The sequence below is a fragment of the Hetaerina americana genome, unplaced genomic scaffold, assembly GCF_022747635.1.
Source record: "Hetaerina americana unplaced genomic scaffold, ioHetAmer1.1.p SCAF_7, whole genome shotgun sequence".
Classification (NCBI taxonomy): Eukaryota; Metazoa; Arthropoda; class Insecta; order Odonata; family Calopterygidae; genus Hetaerina; species Hetaerina americana.
In genome coordinates this window covers 23,839,359-23,856,865 of record NW_027287316.1, presented here as the reverse complement: position 1 = coordinate 23,856,865, position 17,507 = coordinate 23,839,359, and the positions used below count along the sequence as shown (strand labels likewise).

Genomic DNA, 17,507 nt, shown 5'->3' with positions numbered 1-17,507 from the left:
CCTCCATCACGATTTTATCGGACGACCATCGCACTTCCCCTGCCATGTCTACACTTCCTCGTTCGCTTCCTTTTAGATCTATTTAATTTCTCCACTCTTCAGTAGATGTTAAAGGCCTCCGGCATACGATTATCCTCAAGCCTCGGTGACAAATTTTTCGTGCCATACCAACCTCGCCCCTAATCAGTTTTCGCTAATCCTTGGATTGAATGAGTTGCAGTTACTTTAACGAAACACTCTTTTTTTAATAAGCTTCCCGATTTGTTCATCTTTGTCTAAAACACTCTCTAAACAAGTGAAGAACTCCAACTGCTCTAAAGTATGCCCTCAAGCTTTTTAAGTCTATTTTTTTGCTGACGGCGTGAAATTCATTGAAAAATCACGTAGGGTTTTTTTACGACTTGCTGATATTAGTAGATCGAAAACGAAAGAATTACACCCGAAAGAATAATTAACATCCAATGGTCGAAGCAAGGCGTGTTGGTTCCCGATTATCGAAGTTGCACAGGATGTTATGGACGTTGATTGCTGATAGTTAGATCCGAAGCACTATATTTTTCTTTTCCGGTATATGTGGTTTGGAATTGCTAGTTAGAATCGGGAAATAGATGATTGGAGTCTTCTCCGAGAGCGTACATTTCCTAAATTACACACTTTTTTTAGTGAAACATGGGTTGTTTGACATTCATCACAAACGATCGAACAGATCACAATGAACCTTAACAAAGATTTCAGGATAGCCGATGCCAGATCGTTTACAATCCACTGCAATAAACAGTAACGTGAGCCCCTTTCTGGGAAAATGGTGGAGTAAATGAAATAATGATTTTTTTTAATAAGTGAGAATCTCCGGAGTGAAAGTAGCTACTCTCGTAAGAATAACTTCCCGCAGAAAACAGCCGCTTTCCATTCATGAATCACTACCCTTCATTTTGGCGCTAACATTTAGAATTAAATAAAATAACGATTTCACAAATTAAATATTTAGTACTTTTTATTTCTTGGAATACTTATTAACTCTATTAAACCCCACTGAATGCTGTTACATCATGACACCAAATGGCGTCAATTCTTCCACATGTGAATACGAATTAGGAATGGCTTTAATCAGCAACAGTTTTTCAGTGTATATCGTATTACACAGCAAAACCAATTTACTGGAGCTCATTGATTTAATTACGTACGAGCAAATCTTCATGGAATAGTAACATTTCTTTTCAATTCGTATAAGTTATGAAATATGTGATTTTGTTATATCAATACATCGTGTCAATCGATATTGCGAATTTTTAAATACCCGCATTGGACCAATATTTAGTAAATGGTCGAGATCAAATAGGGAAAACGCCTAATAAATGGCTATATTTTCCATCATTTGCGAACACACCCAAAATTTATCAATTTTGAGTACACTCACCAAAGTCTCCGGTACTTTCAAAGCTCAAACTTTCCAAAAGATGTTTTCCAGAGGAACGAACATCCATATAATTCGGCCTTTCAAACGTATGTTGTTCCACGACCCTTCCGGTCCATTGATTTGCTTTGAACAGAGGATCTGACACAACGAAACCAATAAGCAACTTAAACGGAGGGCACACATACTCAACTCAAAACCTCCCGGCAGGGAATTAGTAGGGATGACCCATATGGCCGCAGCTTCTGATTTCATAATCATCAACAGGGTCGAGGCGAGAGAAAGAAACGGAAGACCTAAACGAACAAATTGGTGGGCAGTCGAATCAAACTGGACAACCCACTTCCTTTCGAGAGAGACATCCTTAGAGCGACTTAAAAAGAGTTTGCCCTTAGTAATCTGAATGAGATTTAGAGGTTGGAATAGACGAAGAGCTTCATCTTAGATAGGAATTTCCACGATATGAAAGCTGAACATGACAAAAATTACTGCGACAGTGGGAGTCAATATTACGTAATGAAAATATGGCAAAACTACCGGGGGCAACATTTGGCATACACCTCCAAAAACAGTTTCTTGGTAGTCAAAACCTCTTAAACATCCGTCAATAAACTGTTATGAACAGGAAAGAAATTGGCTTGGTAAACAAACGTCTCATTTACTTACCCAATGGTTTGATGACTTCTATTTCATGCTAAATTTGTAGGAATTGAAATTTCATTACATTTCATGAAGCAGAGTGGCGCAGTGGAAGCGTGCTGGGCCCATAACCCAGAGGTCCGTGGATCGAAACCACGCTCTGCTAATCCATTTTTCCAAAGACATTTTTTTCACAGTTTCTAGGATCTTCGATAGGCTTCCGATTTCGACATATTAATTGATACACAAAATTCAGCTTTCCAAGCTGCCATTTCAGCTTTCAATGTTTTATTTTAAATATTGACCAGTTTTGAATGAAAAATAATCAAACCCATTTTTTTACATGTAAGCTTCAGCAGAAGTCAGAAAAAAACAAACTAAGGCGTATACATATAAAATACCCCCTACTTAAAAAGATATAATTATTTTTTACTCTTAACCAATTTCGATGTATTTTTTGTTTTACTAAATACGTCAGAGTGTTCAATAATAGCGCTTCATGAAAGGTATGAATAATAGTAAAAGGTCAAACGAAGCAAGAATATTTCGGCACGCATTCCCATTGCACTGAAAAAGAAGTAAAACTCTTAAGAGAAGGAACCATTGCATGACAGAACTAAACAGGAAAGATGAATTACGAGAGCATGGTGATGGAAGATGCGCAAGGAGCTATGAAGGAACGACTGTGCTTTCCGATTGGCGGAGGCTAAAACTAGGATTGATCACCAGGGTGATGAAAATGAGTCTTGACGCAAGACATGTTAGCCGAAAAAAAATGTCACGCCCGATTTTCTAGCCTTATACCACAGTATGCCTTCCAGATCGACGGATTTCAATCCAAAATTAACGTAATTGGTTGGATTATCCATGGCATAAAAAAATTGTATCGATACAAAGATCAAACAAAACTTTAAAAAAATAAGCGGCAGAGTTCTCATACATGGGAGGAATTCGCTCGCGTATTACATTTGTAATTTAAATCCAAAAATGACATTTCTTTAACATCATCTTTAAATTGATTCAAACAAATCGTCCACATCCCAACCAATTAAAGTGATTTACAGGTTGAACGCTGAATTTCGCATCTCTTCCGAACGCAATTAATTCAAATGATTCCAGGATTTTTGAGGGTTGTCAGACACTGCTCATAGCCATCGCCCTTCTAGCGACTATCCTCCGACCCGGTCGCATGGTAACGAAGCCCATCCGCACATCCCTCACCGATCAAGAAACGCAGGAAAGCACAAGACGACATCGAACGTCACCGCCAACTCTCCCCGCAGCGATTGCATATTGTGTTTATTTATAAAACTCCCTCGGAGACGCGATGCGCACTCCCTTTGCCGAGAGGGCATACATACATAACGAGCGTCCCTCAGCAGGGGGAGGCGGCGGCTGAGAGGCCATTCGCCCCCTCCAATTCCCTCTCCGTCCTCACAGCGCCCTCCCGTTCCCCGCCCCGCCAATCCATCAACCACGCCCCCCTCCCACTGCAGCCACGCCCCTGCATCCCCCTTCCAAAGACCCATCGTGCCCCCCTCCCCTTCCGTCTGAAGCACCTTCTCCTCCGAGCACGTGGTCTGAGTACTCTCCCCTTCCCCTCGCTGCCCCAGAAAGGTTACCAACAACCTCCCTTCAACGTGCATCACCTGTGGCCAAATCGGAGTCTTGTCATTTTCGGATGTTGCCGAGTGAAAAGATTTCTCACGTGATTCACCGCCTGCAACTACACCCACGCAATGCATAGCGAGCCAACGCAGGGGCGCATGGCAGTCGTTGCTAGGTCACCGGACATGAAAATATACGCATATGAAGAAGCCTGTGCAAGTGAAATTTGCATGATTTAGTTAGCGATTCTCTCACGTTTCGCTTTTATCGTGGACTGGGCGAGGGGAAACCGGAATAAATGAACTTATCAGCTAGACAGTAGAGGCCTTGACTATTTTTATCTCTGTTGTTCGAATTTCCCGTGTAGTATGGAGATTAGATTGTTTCCTCGCAAAATGAAAACTATTTTCTTCCGCAAAATCGTCCGAAAGAAATCTTTGCATTACGTTTTCCCAAGACTCAGTCTTGTAGAACCAATGAACTTCCATCCCTGGTCATTTATTAAAACGTGAGACAAAAGTTTTCGACTGGTGTGAAACAACTTCCGAACACCTTAAAATATTAGTGAGCATTTGGATTATGGAATTATTAATATCAAATAATTAATTAGTTGGATTGAAACGTTCACTCCATCGTATTAAGTCGTCGATACAGTCGCGGGAATCTGACATTATATCTTTGAGAGCTATTTTAACTTAAAAACAGGTCAAGCTAAATTTTCAACGATCAATTAAATTCACCTAAGACTAGGCCATTACGAGAAATGGATAGGACAATATGCAATCTCTCACATCTGCTCCCACAGACGAAGTTATTTACAAGTTTTCTAGTGTCTTAGTCTCCAAATGACCAACTCGGTCGTTTTCTTTTAATTTAACGTCCGATAAAACTAGGATTTAGATAATTTTCAAGGGTGTTTACTCAAAATGAGGCCCTGAATCTCTTATTGTCGTTAATATCCCATTACATTAGTTCATCTCAATTTGCATATGGTTTTAACTACTCTATTTACTACTACTCTAATTTACACGTGCGAGTAAATAAGAGTAACAATTATCCACTTGATTACGAGAAATAAATATTCGCCGATAAGTGTTTGAAAGTCGGATTATTAAATTACCCAAAGCTAAAAGCTGTGCTTCTAAAATACATTTTACTATAGAGGAAATGGCTATTGCGAATAATTTAATTTATATATTAATACATATATTCTAATTGCCATTAAAAATTTTCGAGGTGGGATTCATTTACCTCGGAAAATCCAAAATAAGCCTTTATGGAAGCCGAGGGCGCTCCCCTATCAAATCCTCCGATCTCCCATGCACGTCTTTCACAATAACTGAGTCGTCAACATTTTTATTCCCAACGAGAACTTCCATAAGAATTTAATAGTGCCCATATAAAAAATTAATTTTTATGAAACGCCTTTCTTCTTCAGTCACTCAAGTATTTCCTTTGATTACAGAATTAAATCAGGCATGCACGGACAATTTTCGGTCAAACTTCAAGATTGCTCAAGTGAAACACGTTAACTTCAGAAAAATGGCGAGTCACTAACATTCCTGATTACTTGAAATTGCGAGCCAAATATGTTACCTAAAATATCAATGGAGTAACATTCAAGTAGTATGTTAATTTCTTAAGTAGTAAGTCAATTTCAGAGTCCCTTATAACCCAGGGCGAATGAAATATAACATACTCTAAAACACAGAAAGCAAGGTACTGCGAAAAGCATATGGCAAAGAGCATCCATTTCGTCATTCTGGGAAATACGTAAATCCATAGTCAATGTCTAACAAAAAATAGAAAGACTGCGATGAAATTTTAAAAGGGTGTTAAAGTAATCCACCTAGCATCTGGCCTTCAAAAATTATACCTTCAGAGAACGATCGATTCTCGCCTTCTAGATGGCATTGCATCTCTACACTCGGTTCCTGTTTCCTAAGCATTCTTTTCATAAATCTTCTTCTGTACAAGGAATGTGCTATCGGACAAAAAACACGCGTTCATCGGGACCCATGTCGTTTGACCGCGCCTCATTTGGGATCTCGACGTAACGGGAAGTTCTCCGACGATGAAACTATTCTAAGAATCCAGGCTCCGAAACACGCGTTATTCCGAACTCAGATCTTGGGCCGTATCAAAGGGTTTGCGTCGCCACGCTGTGCGCGCGAAAAGAGTGTCAAATCTCGAGAGTTGACTCTTAAAGAAAGTTTCGGTGTCGTAGAGGGGATTTCAATTTTGAGATGTCTATCTACACAACTTATTCCGCACGCCTACCAAAGGGGAAGCGAAAAGGTGTTGGGTAATCAAATATTACAATTACTTGTTATTAATTAGGTATATGTTTTATTTTCGGGTTGTTCGAATCACCGTAATATTTTCCACGAATGTGGTTGCTAATTGTGCGAGAGAGAACAAGACTCCTTGTCTGTCAGGCTGTCAAATTCCATTTAATTCTCATTGAGGTATCGCATACAAATATAATCCGGGGTTACAAGTATTCTCTCTCTTCTTAAGGGTTAAACTTATTCGATTAAGCAGTTCAAACCGTGCATACAATTTCCGTCCTTCATGCGAATCCCAACCCAAGATTTAATTAACAATGTGATGCTTTCGGTTTGCTCACGACGATTTTTCGTTCTTTCCAATGGATCTTGTCCAATTCACATTACATATCCCATTAATGATCCTAAATACTCGAAATGTACTCAGGATGAGCTCTCAAATTGTCCCAAGAGATATCGTGAATGGAGCTGAGAAATTAAAAGACTATGAAATAGCAAGGGAATAATTTTCCACCACTTTATTTCATGATTACATATTTTCGTTGTCCATATTCTCTAACTATCCATGTTGTCTTCTTAAAAAAAGCCTTATTTTTTATCTCGACTCTCCTAAAACCTGTCTAATTAAGGTAATTTTCATAAGCCGTCATATTTTTTCTCAAACATGTAAATTCATAGAAGCAGGTTTGGTTCTAGAACTTCTACAGTACTAGAACCTAAGTCATCTAATATAAGGTTACAAAAGATAATAAATTAATCCCTTCCATGGGGCTCTGTGAAGAGAAAATTCACGAGAAAGTGGAGCCATTAAGACGTCTAGGAAAGAACAGATGCTTTTTTCTGATTATTAAATTGTCAAGGGCAAAATGGTCAAACTAATAACTTTGAAAATGGTTAATTAAAAATAGCAATTTTCCACAAAAATAAAATTTAATGCGACCGGTTTCAATGTTACTACATCATCATCAGGTGTAAAAAAGATAAAAAAAAGGACCTCACACGATCATCGAGGACACTAAATTCGACGGGATGCAGTTTGTGGCTGAGTTCTGCATGGAGGTGGTACAAATAGTAATACAAGGAATCCCGTTTCCTGTACCACGTTTTTAGCTCCGTCCGGATCCACACCTTTTCCGCAATGGAGACTGCGCGTTGAGCTGCTGTAGAAGATGAGATAGCCTTGATGGATATGTACTTAGGGGTTACTCCGTATTCGATGCACTTGCTATTAAAGTAAATGTTTAAGGACGCTATTCGGCACTGAACGGACAATTTGAGAAATAACTTTGCCTGGATTGCCATGCTAGCATTACGAATAAAAAGAGACGTTTCAGGCGTGATATGGTGGAATATCATGATTAATTAAAAATAGCAATTTTCCACAAAAATAAAATTTAATGCGACCGGTTTCAATGTTACTACATCATCATCAGGTCAAGACCTGATGATGATGTAGTAACATTGAAACCGGTCGCATTAAATTTTATTTTTGTGGAAAATTGCTATTTTTAATTAATCATGATATTCCACCATATCACGCCTGAAACGTCTCTTTTTATTTGAAAATGGTGTCTAAACTTATTCGATTTAGCTGTCTTCTACCAAGACTTCACGAGCAAAAATATGCTTCAGTGATCCAGGAGGAAATTCGTGAATTTCACTCTTGATTTTGGACATGCTAATGATTGGTAGTTCCATATAAACATTCATAAAGTTTAGAAAGGAGTACATTTTTATGCATCGTCAGCCCCAAGAGAATCCAATCCGTTACACACATCATTGCATAGAATGATTCAGTAATCCAGGGTCCACCCGGAGTAAATGAAAATCTGACTTTAGTACCGGAAAATATATGATGTTAACATGCTGCTAACATGTTTTCACTGTAAATCTCAATTTCATACCAGCACTAGATCCATAGTATTAAGCAATAAAAGTAGACTGGACTAGTTCAGAAATCGAAAAAGGTCCTCAGGATTTCGTTTGATACTAACGGAAAACTAGGAGCGAGCTGTGAAATTGTATTGATTTGACTGAGAACGAAGCTCTGGAATCCATAAGTCGTAAGTCACGGCCAGTTGGATAATAAGTTTCTTACCACCTGCAATACTGAAATACAACCAGTAGAATGTGCCGATGTTATCTGTAAATAAATCGCAGCAATAAAATTCCAAGGCGAAGAATGTGCTTGACTGCAATTATTCAAGCTTCTCAGCCAAGGTTATTGACTTAATTGGTACCTAGATAATTAACTATTCTGTTGAATAGACTAATTACAATTTCGTCAGCTGTTGATTTCACCAATCATGACAATTTTATCGAACGGCCTGCACATGTTCTTTATCGGATCATGGAATTGCTATTCTCGAGTTTTCCAGAGTAGAAGTGATCATTCAGTAAACAAAGTACATACTACATAGCATAATAGTACATACATACACTATTTCTCTTGCTGAAAGACGTCTGTCAACGCTGAATGGAAGCATTGGACCTATCTTCAACTGATTAAGTAAAGCCGACGTACATTCGATTTAATTTATCAAAGTGAAATATTACGACTCTTCAATTTCTGATTTTTCATTCGACTTCCTCAGCAACTGCGTATAGAGATAATTTCATTGGCCGAATAAATTCATCTGTGAGTCAGATTAATCACTCACCAACCATTCGACACAAAGTAACATATCAGTGAACATTCAAGAGCATCAGCGGTGTAAGCAGTGACCTGTGTCTTTTTTAGTTCCTTTTTCTTAATTCCTCTTCCTTCGATTGACCAAGGATGCCAAGGCCATGGACTCACACGGTTCGAAGTCTCATCCAACAAACGGCGTACTGCATTTCAATTACTCCCCACACCGAACTCGACCGTAGACGCAGCAGCATAATCCCATGGGAATCGAACCAGGGATTCCGGAATCGGAGTTCGACACCCTGGAGGTCCCGTACGTCCTCTGACCGCGGCAAGCATAGATGGACTCGGTCGCAAAAGAACCGGCCACCCCTTGTCCTGGGTTAACACAAAAGACTCCTGGAACACGTGGAACACCCCTGCCGCCTTTCCTTCCAGTCCATGCCCAATCACTCACACGCCTCCCCGGACAGGAGACAGCAGAGGAGGCGAAGAAAAGGTGAGGTGGGCAGGAGGGGAAGGAAGGGGGAAAAGACGTTGGTTGCGGAGGAGAGGAAACCTGTCCCACTGGTTTTCTCCTCCTCCTCAGCGTACGTACGCTACGGACACAGCGGCGGCGTGATGCAGCCACCGCACCGTTCGTTGGTGGGGTCGGCAGGAGAGGCAGGCACACGGGCCAGCCCGGGGGATACACCGTCCTTAGCCGGCACCCGCGTTCAAGACAACCGCCTCTCGAGTAGCGTGCCACAACTTATACACTCTTGTCTGTTGGATAAAGAAAGCTCTTTGGAATTCGAATTTTCTTCGCTCAAGCCGCCGAAGAGAGATAAATTCGATCATTTTTCCAGTTTCTCGTAAACTTGGGACCAGGGAGAGAATGAAACATGCCGGGCACGGGGGCGCCGTTGTACTCGGGGGAGAGCCATTACCTTGGAGCATATGCAATCTTGCGTTCACTTTGGTTTTCTCCAACACCACCGACAAAATCTTCTCTAGTTAGGTTGTAGGAAATGTTAATAGAAGTGTAAAATGAGTGGCTATTCGACATTGATTAGGCCACGTTTCGAACATACAGAAGGCATTTGGGACCCAACGGAAAAATTATGGAACTAAATTAAATACAGAGAAAAGTCACAATCTTTGCGAAAAATTGTTACGACAAGAACGTACATGTCGTGCATTTTAATGGAAACTGTGGTGGGAGCCCGTGGAGTCATGTTTAGAGTAAAAGAAATGTTTAGTCAAGTGCCCCATTCTTACATCTAGTACGTTATCAGGATCTCATGATATATCGGCAGATTAAATCACGGTAGATAAAATAAGAGATGACACCAGCAGCGGAATCGATAAATTTAAATGCCCTTTCTTCCCTCTCAAAATCAGCGACCACCATAAAATCAAGGTTATACAACCCAAGAACCGTAAGCGGAAAAAAGGCCCGCCATTCATTTTCACGACACTTACCATTTACCCACAATCACATAAATAAGAAATATTAACACCTGCTTCGTCTTGCCGTGACGGTATTTTAGGTACCACGTAGATGTTGATTAGATGAACTCACAGAAAAAATTAGTGTTGAACTTAAACTGAGACTTTGACAGCAAGAGTTATTTATTCCATTTGGAACTGGAGATGATTGGAATAGTTCGTTGCTATTTAAAAAAAATATAAATACTTTTTATTCAACCCGCGCATTGAGGTGGAGAATCTGCAGCCAATAAGCATAGTACGGGCGCTATTTTTTACATTTAATACCCTCAACTGTAAAATAAAATAAACCATACATTGCATTCATGTCTTCAGATTTTTCTAAACTTCTTTTACAAATTACTGTTAAGTATTTGAATCATTTGACTTATAGTTATTAATTTCCTCTTTTCAATGTGTAATGTGATGAATTTGATTCTGCCAACCTTCGTCCTTCCTTCATTCGGGCCAAAGATAACACCGACGCGTTTGACCTTACAATGTTTCAAGATTCTTCTCTCCTCCTCTTGATATGAGTTTCTCCTTCAGTAGAGGTACTCGTATCACCAATAAATATGTTTCGGAATCAGTATTCAATTTTCTTTAAATTCAGCCCTTGAAAAAGCATTCCACTTACTTAAGGTTCCTATTTCTCCCATTCGGTAGACAGGACTATTTCCAGTTTTCCTTTCAGCTTATCGTACCTGTCCGGTGTCGAGTGATAACCGGGTCTCGAAACCAAATATCAAGAACTGGAAAGGACTTGGGACAAATTTCTCAAATTGCAGATGGCCATTTTAGTTTTATGGAAACAGTTACGCCTTCTCCACTGCCTACATAGTCGAATTCCCGACCACCTTGGTCGAGAGAACTTTCCTTCGGAATCCAACATCTCTCTTTAGAATGGCACAAAAGAGCGAAAATGACACCGTCTCGCCATTGATAGTACTTGGATCACCAAGGGACTCCCACCATTCGGAAATTCTGCATTGGGATATCTTTTGCCTTTTCCAACCGGAATACAGTCAGTAAATCGAGTACTTTATATCACCTTTGTACTAAGGTCCTTTGACATGAAAAGACCCGAGAGCCCCGCGATATAAAAGGTGTTTCCCTCCGGTGCATAATCTGTTACAGGGAAAAAATCGGAACGGTGCACCTCTTCGCATTGCGAATATTTTACGCGCCGCACGACAATTATCCTACAATGAAAATCTCTTGAAATGGGAATACAATTGAGGAACATAAATTGGTCGAAGGAAAAGGAGGAAAAATATGGCAGCTGGTCCCATTCATCCCTCCTCCCCAGTTTACCCTTTCTCCGCTTTGTGCTTTCTCCACGGTTTAGTTCTTTGATTTTTCCAAGCCGAGCATCCAGTTATCAATCAGTACCTGCCTGCACAACACTTCTAATCATTTGGAAGAAGCTCGCAGATAAATGAAATTATCGCCGCTAAATTCACGAGTAATTCGTCATATATTACATCATTTTGCGTTTTCAATTATTTAAGCTATTTGGCGAGATTCTGAATTACAAGGAGATAACGAAAAAAAAGGTTTCACCTAATTACGTAAATTGAGGTTGAAAAATGTATTCAGATTTGATGATATAATGAGTGCGAGGCCCGCATAATAAACGAAAATGAATCGTGACTACCATTGAATTGGTATTTATCTCTGAATCTCGTACATTCATTTTTTCGGCAACACTCATGATATAGGTTCTGCGCACAGAAAACAAAAAGTGTTGTTTGTAATGCATAATATATGAAGCACAATTTTTTCGCTGAAAAATTGAATCCTATAATGCCTTCGCACTCTAAATATTCTGTTACTCTTTTGGGCTTTTGAGTGCTAAAGGACCAAAGAACCTGTTTCTTAGAGGCAGTGTTGGAAAGTATAAACTTAAAAGCACAACAGCCCGTCAACTGTCAACATTGATAGATACATCGCCGCCTTTATCGCCGTCCGATAACAATGGTCATCCGTTACCAACACTGCGTGCGCACTAAAATTAAAGAAGTCAAAACGAAGGACGAGAAAGTCCACCACTCGAGGTTGATCACCTTTCCCCCAAAACTTTCTCACGCCACCTTCGATAGCGACCGTCGGGCGGTCCGATGTAGCGTCCGGCTTCCGCCGTGGATCCCAATGTCCGGCCTGAGTTGCAATCGAAGTCTCCGAAGGCCATCCGTCCGAGCGTGGTTCGTCGGCGGGAGACTGCAACGGCCGGCCCGAACATGCGGTCAAGTTCCCTCGATCCGAAGTCACTCTTTGGATTCCCTTCACGAGACGGCGGAAGAGGAGCTGGATCGATGGGGGATGGGTAAAAGGAAAAAAAAGGAAGGGGAAGACACGGCTCACCGAGGCGACTCCCTTACGCAACCATCGGAAGGGGTCCGCTCACACCAGTCAGGGTGTCGCGGCTAATTTTACTCTGCCATTCCTTCAAACCTTTTCATGCTTTCCAGAGCGGAAACCTTTTCATACGCATTCACCAGCGATGGGAACAGTACATGGGGGTGGGGGTAAGACTGCAACAGAACAGAGTAAGCGAAGCCTCTCTTTTCTCTCTCTCTCTCTCTGAAGAGGCAACTGTCAAAGGCAAACGATACTAGTTCAGATATAACGAAGTGGTTCGTAAAAACTTATTAATGGAGTTTAATTTCCAACTGTGAAATAAACACGATGGCAGCAGAGGAGAAAAAAAAAGAACGGGGAGCGACAGCTATCTGCTAGTAACGGAGAAAGATCCAAACGAAATGGATCGAGAAAGAAATGACGAAGTACTTCCAAGAATGGGTACAGAGGAGAGACGTCTATGAAAGCCAAGAAGAAGAGGAGCTAATCGCAAACATCATGACGAAGGATAGTTCATAAAGGCCGGAGCCACGTAAGGGGAGAGACCTACAGCGGAAGGCCACGGATGAAGTTCGAGATTATGGAAAACGTGCGCGTAGGAACCATGAAGAAATTTGAGGGTAACATGATAGTTTGAAGTAATGCTACAAAAAATTCAAAGGTTAATAATCGATGTTCTACACTATGTTCTCCTCTTTACCTTTAGCCCCAGTCAAAACACATCCCCTACAATTCAAATGAAATATTTCTTCATTTATAATGGTGTACCAAAAATAGTTTTTCAAACTGTAACCTACATATCCTTCAAGCCCTTTCCTTTCGGAGTGGGTAAAGCAAAACAAAGTCACATTTTAAGTTATTCAAGGAAACTTACCCCCCCTTTACTAATACATATATTCCACGCTTTTTGAACCAGATAAAAAAACAATTTTAAAAGTTTGATTATTAGCTAGGTATACTATAATTATTCAGAGCAATAGGACGCGAGATAGGGCATTGAATGTATCTATATTTTATAATTTCTACATTTTAATTTTCGTCGCCATGAAATTACTGCCCATATATAACACAAATGGCCCACCTTCTATGGCTAAGAAATCCAATATGTAAAATTCAGCGATTACATGGAACGCAGAGTCGCCGTTTTCAAGTTGGCCTATTTCCCCTGATTAAACACACATTCCACGTAAAAAAATAAACGATAATTCCCCATTAAGGGGCGGCACTCTTATATCAATATCCCGCTTCCGAAAGGCAATCATCACGCAGCGCACGCAGTCCTGCACGTTTCATACGCGCTCCTGTCAATCGCCGCACCAATTAGCTACCGCTACCCCAGTAATTAAAACATCGCTTTCGATTAGAGACGAAATGCCTTCGATCTCTATCCCGCCGACCAATCAAATGCATATTTTTATTAACCGTTCGAAGGCACACGGAGCCAGAATTCTCCGCCGGGCCTCCTGCCATGAGAAAATGAATTTTCTCCCTTGAACAACTACCTAATATAAGTGACGTCTGAAGCAGGCCATTCACATTTCAGCAGCAATCGGGAAGGAAATAAGTTCTCAAAGTAAAAAAAAATGTTTTAATTTTTATATACGCTCGTTTCGAGATTGTTTTGCAACTGGGCACCTTGCCCGAATGAGTGCGTAAAATAAAATGTTACTTCGTCGATTAATCATGAAGATTAAAAACGGAAGGCGTACAGAAGAGACCGTTTCGCAAGAGACAGCCAGAGGGACAGATGTATGATGAACATTTTCATCCTTACGTTCCCCCAATAAATGCTGTGGGAATACAGACGATTAGTCGTGTACCAAAATTTGAATGCTACATGTAGGACAAACTTAAAGCCTCCCTCTCGTGGCACCGTGCGTCCAAAAGAAATCCCATGTAAGTGATTTTAATTTCTTGACGAATACTACCATTCAAATGTCACGTTTTTCGAGGGGGTTGATAAAACGTTTTCATGGAAAGCTTTCCCGGACTAAATATAGTTTAAGAAATATGATTGATGGCACCTCTTGAGTATGAGACCGAAGAATTTCTTGCGAAATATCCACGTTGATCAGCCCATAATTCAAGCACACATTGTGCAATAGTGTGACGTCCGACGCCATTGGAGTGAGCCACTATTGAATGTGTACTTTATTGAAGGCGTTTTCATGGTATCACTCCGATGCAATTTTTATTAGCTCCGTCTTATGCACATTAACTGCATATCCTGGCGACCAAATATGGCCGATTGCGCACTGTTAATGACTTAACTACTTTTGAGTGCTATATTATTGCTGTACGGCTCTTTCAATACTCTCTCACTCAACCTACGGGTCCCAACGGTGGAAATCGTGCCAAGGCTGCTCCGGCGAAATACTAGAAGTGACAACTGAAGCATACATAAAAGGCAAAACTGCATTTCATAACTACGGAAAGAAAAAATTTCGTTAATAAGTTACAATTGTCATACACCCAAAAACTGGTCCACTGCAGAGCCGAGTTTCTCTTTATGGTTGGAGATCCTATCATTCCTTGATGGGGAATCTATTGCGTACAACGGAAAAGGAAATGCAAATCAAGCAAACCATATGTATATGGCAGTTGCCACACGGGAACGTTCGAAGTGAATGAACCCCTCACGTTTTCCTCACTAGGGTGTCTGGACGCCACTTGAATAAAAACAATAAAGACACACAAGGTAGGACGTAGAGTCTATGCGCCACGAAAAGAACCGTGCAATTGCATTTTAATTCCCGCCTAACTTTCATTGTGAAATAATTTAATTTCACGCTAAAATTCCTCTAAAGTTGTGCTGATGAACGGAAAATATAGTATTTTATATAAGTATTTTTCTATAAGATCATTCATGGGTGATTCACCATGACAGGGTGACTGACTCAACAATGAAAGCACCTGTGAGAAATTCATTTACACCAATAACCGAGAAAACACCAAATCCCAGTATTTTCTAATTTGAGTGACTTCGGTGGCACCTTCATTACAATAGGGAGGAATTATACTCTTATTTTCGAAATAAGTGTCAGAGCTAATATTAGACAAACTACCACGGACTGCATGAAGGTAGAGAAATCCTTGAGAGATGAACGCAAATTGTAAAATAGATTAACCAAATCGAAATATAAAAAAGCCAAATGTCAATTTGCAGGGGAGAAAAATTGCGACACTTGCGAAATTTATTTTCATTAAATAACTAGTGTCATTTATCAGTGGTCAACATTATCATTGTATGAGATGGGAATGTTTACCTTTGAGACAAAAATATGGTTATGGTAACTCCTCAAAATAGTCATAATTGCAACTGGTACAAAATATAACAGAAATAATTTTCGTAAATTCTAATATTTTCGAATTGGGCGATTGGAACTCTCCGACTAAAAGATTCAACGAAAATTCTGAACCAATAAATATGTTCGTGCTAAGCGTATATTTCGTTATTTTCTTATCTTTTGTATTTTCTTTTTCTATCCACCAAGAGCGTAGCCCGTTAGTGAGAAGGGAGCAACTTTTCTTCCCTCATTGATTCTTCAGAATTCGCCAAAATATATCGAAGGTCAAAAATACTTTTAAAGTATAAATTCTATTTAAAAAGTGTGAAATCTGGAGAATAAATTGGATATCGAACTTAGTGGGTGCGCGGCATATTTCTTTTCCTGGGAGACAGCCAGTCCACCATCATTTCAATCATCAATTCCCTGAATCTAACAGTTTCAGGCTTAACTTGGTGGAATTCTTTCATGGTGAGGTGAAAGAAAGAGAAAAAACAACTTTGCACTTCCACACACTTTTTTAATATAACACGACCATGGTTTCGATGCTGCGCATCATCTTCAGGTACAACATAACAAAAAAAAAAAGGAACATTTTTTTTTTGTTATGTTGTACCTGAAGATGATGCGCAGCATCGAAACCATGGTCGTGTTATATTAAAAAAGTGTGTGGAAGTGCAAAGTTGTTTTTTCTCTTTCTTTCACCTCACCATCAATTCCCTGGTTACACCCCTGCCCTCCGGAACGTGATTTCGGAAGGACGGGTGGAGCGATGACACGATGATCTGCACTGATTGAGCCTTCGCATCGGAACTGTATTATAAACGGGTACGTCCAACGCTCATGAGGTTAATTAACGCGGGCGGCGCTCGATGACACGCACGATTAAAGAGGGAATCCGAGGGGGAGGGGACACGGGTCAGCTGCTCGACGAGCAAACTAGTCGTGGAGCGAGCTTTTAGGTGTTGCCCACAGATGCGGTGGCACGCACTTGGAGGGCCCTGAACGCGGCACCACGTGGGCGAGGCGAGCGCTCTCCCTGCGGTCGGCAGCTGCTTCCTCATCCTCCCCCGCCCCCACACCCTCCCCCCCGCCCGGCGCGGCTCGTGCCTTCCTTCGCCCGATACATCCAATCTGTCGTCCCCACAGTCCATCCACGACCCCCTTCCTCATCCCGTAGTATCCTCCCTCAACCCCTTGCGCACGCATATATGCTGTACCCCTGCATCACGCCCGCCGAACCACGTGACCCCTACGGAACACGGGAGACGTTCCCCTTCCATTTTTTTGTTTTCTTTCGAGACCCCATCTGAGCGAGCGAGATGAAAGGTCGCTTCGGACTGACTCCGGGGATAGAGGAGGCGATGGCGGGAGGAGGCTTCGAGAATTCATTATGGTCTAACTCATCATGTTTCGCGAACGCGGTAAGCACTAAGCATTATAGACGGTAAAGTGAACGACGGGGGCATGACGGTCAAGCGCCATTTTGCCCATCACGGAGGTCAGTCGTTTACGGGAAATGCCCAAAATGTCTACTATCGAGGCGCAGAAATGTCATGTGTGTTAGGGGTACCGTCAAATAACATATTGTGAGTGTCCTTTCTATGTGTCTCTATATTCTACAAATCTACATCCGTGTTTTTATATATTTGTGCGTCGCCGAAGAGCGTTCCATTTCGAAGATATAATATATATATATATATATATATATATATATATATATATATATATATATATATATAATATATAAATTTTTATAAAACAGCTGTGTTTCACGTGATCTGTAGAACTGTACCGGTTGTAGAAACATG

The 17,507-nt window shown here is 40.8% G+C and overlaps 1 protein-coding gene and 1 non-coding gene across 2 annotated transcripts in view; one reads left to right on the top strand and one right to left on the bottom strand.

The window, feature by feature from the left end:
• Positions 1-17,507, bottom strand: part of LOC139696425 (semaphorin 5c-like) — a 343,494-nt gene that overhangs the window by 282,956 nt on the left and 43,031 nt on the right. The window lies entirely within an intron of this gene.
• On the top strand, positions 2,148-2,219 carry TRNAM-CAU (transfer RNA methionine (anticodon CAU)). The gene has a single exon. It is a non-coding gene; the product is annotated as a tRNA-Met (tRNA).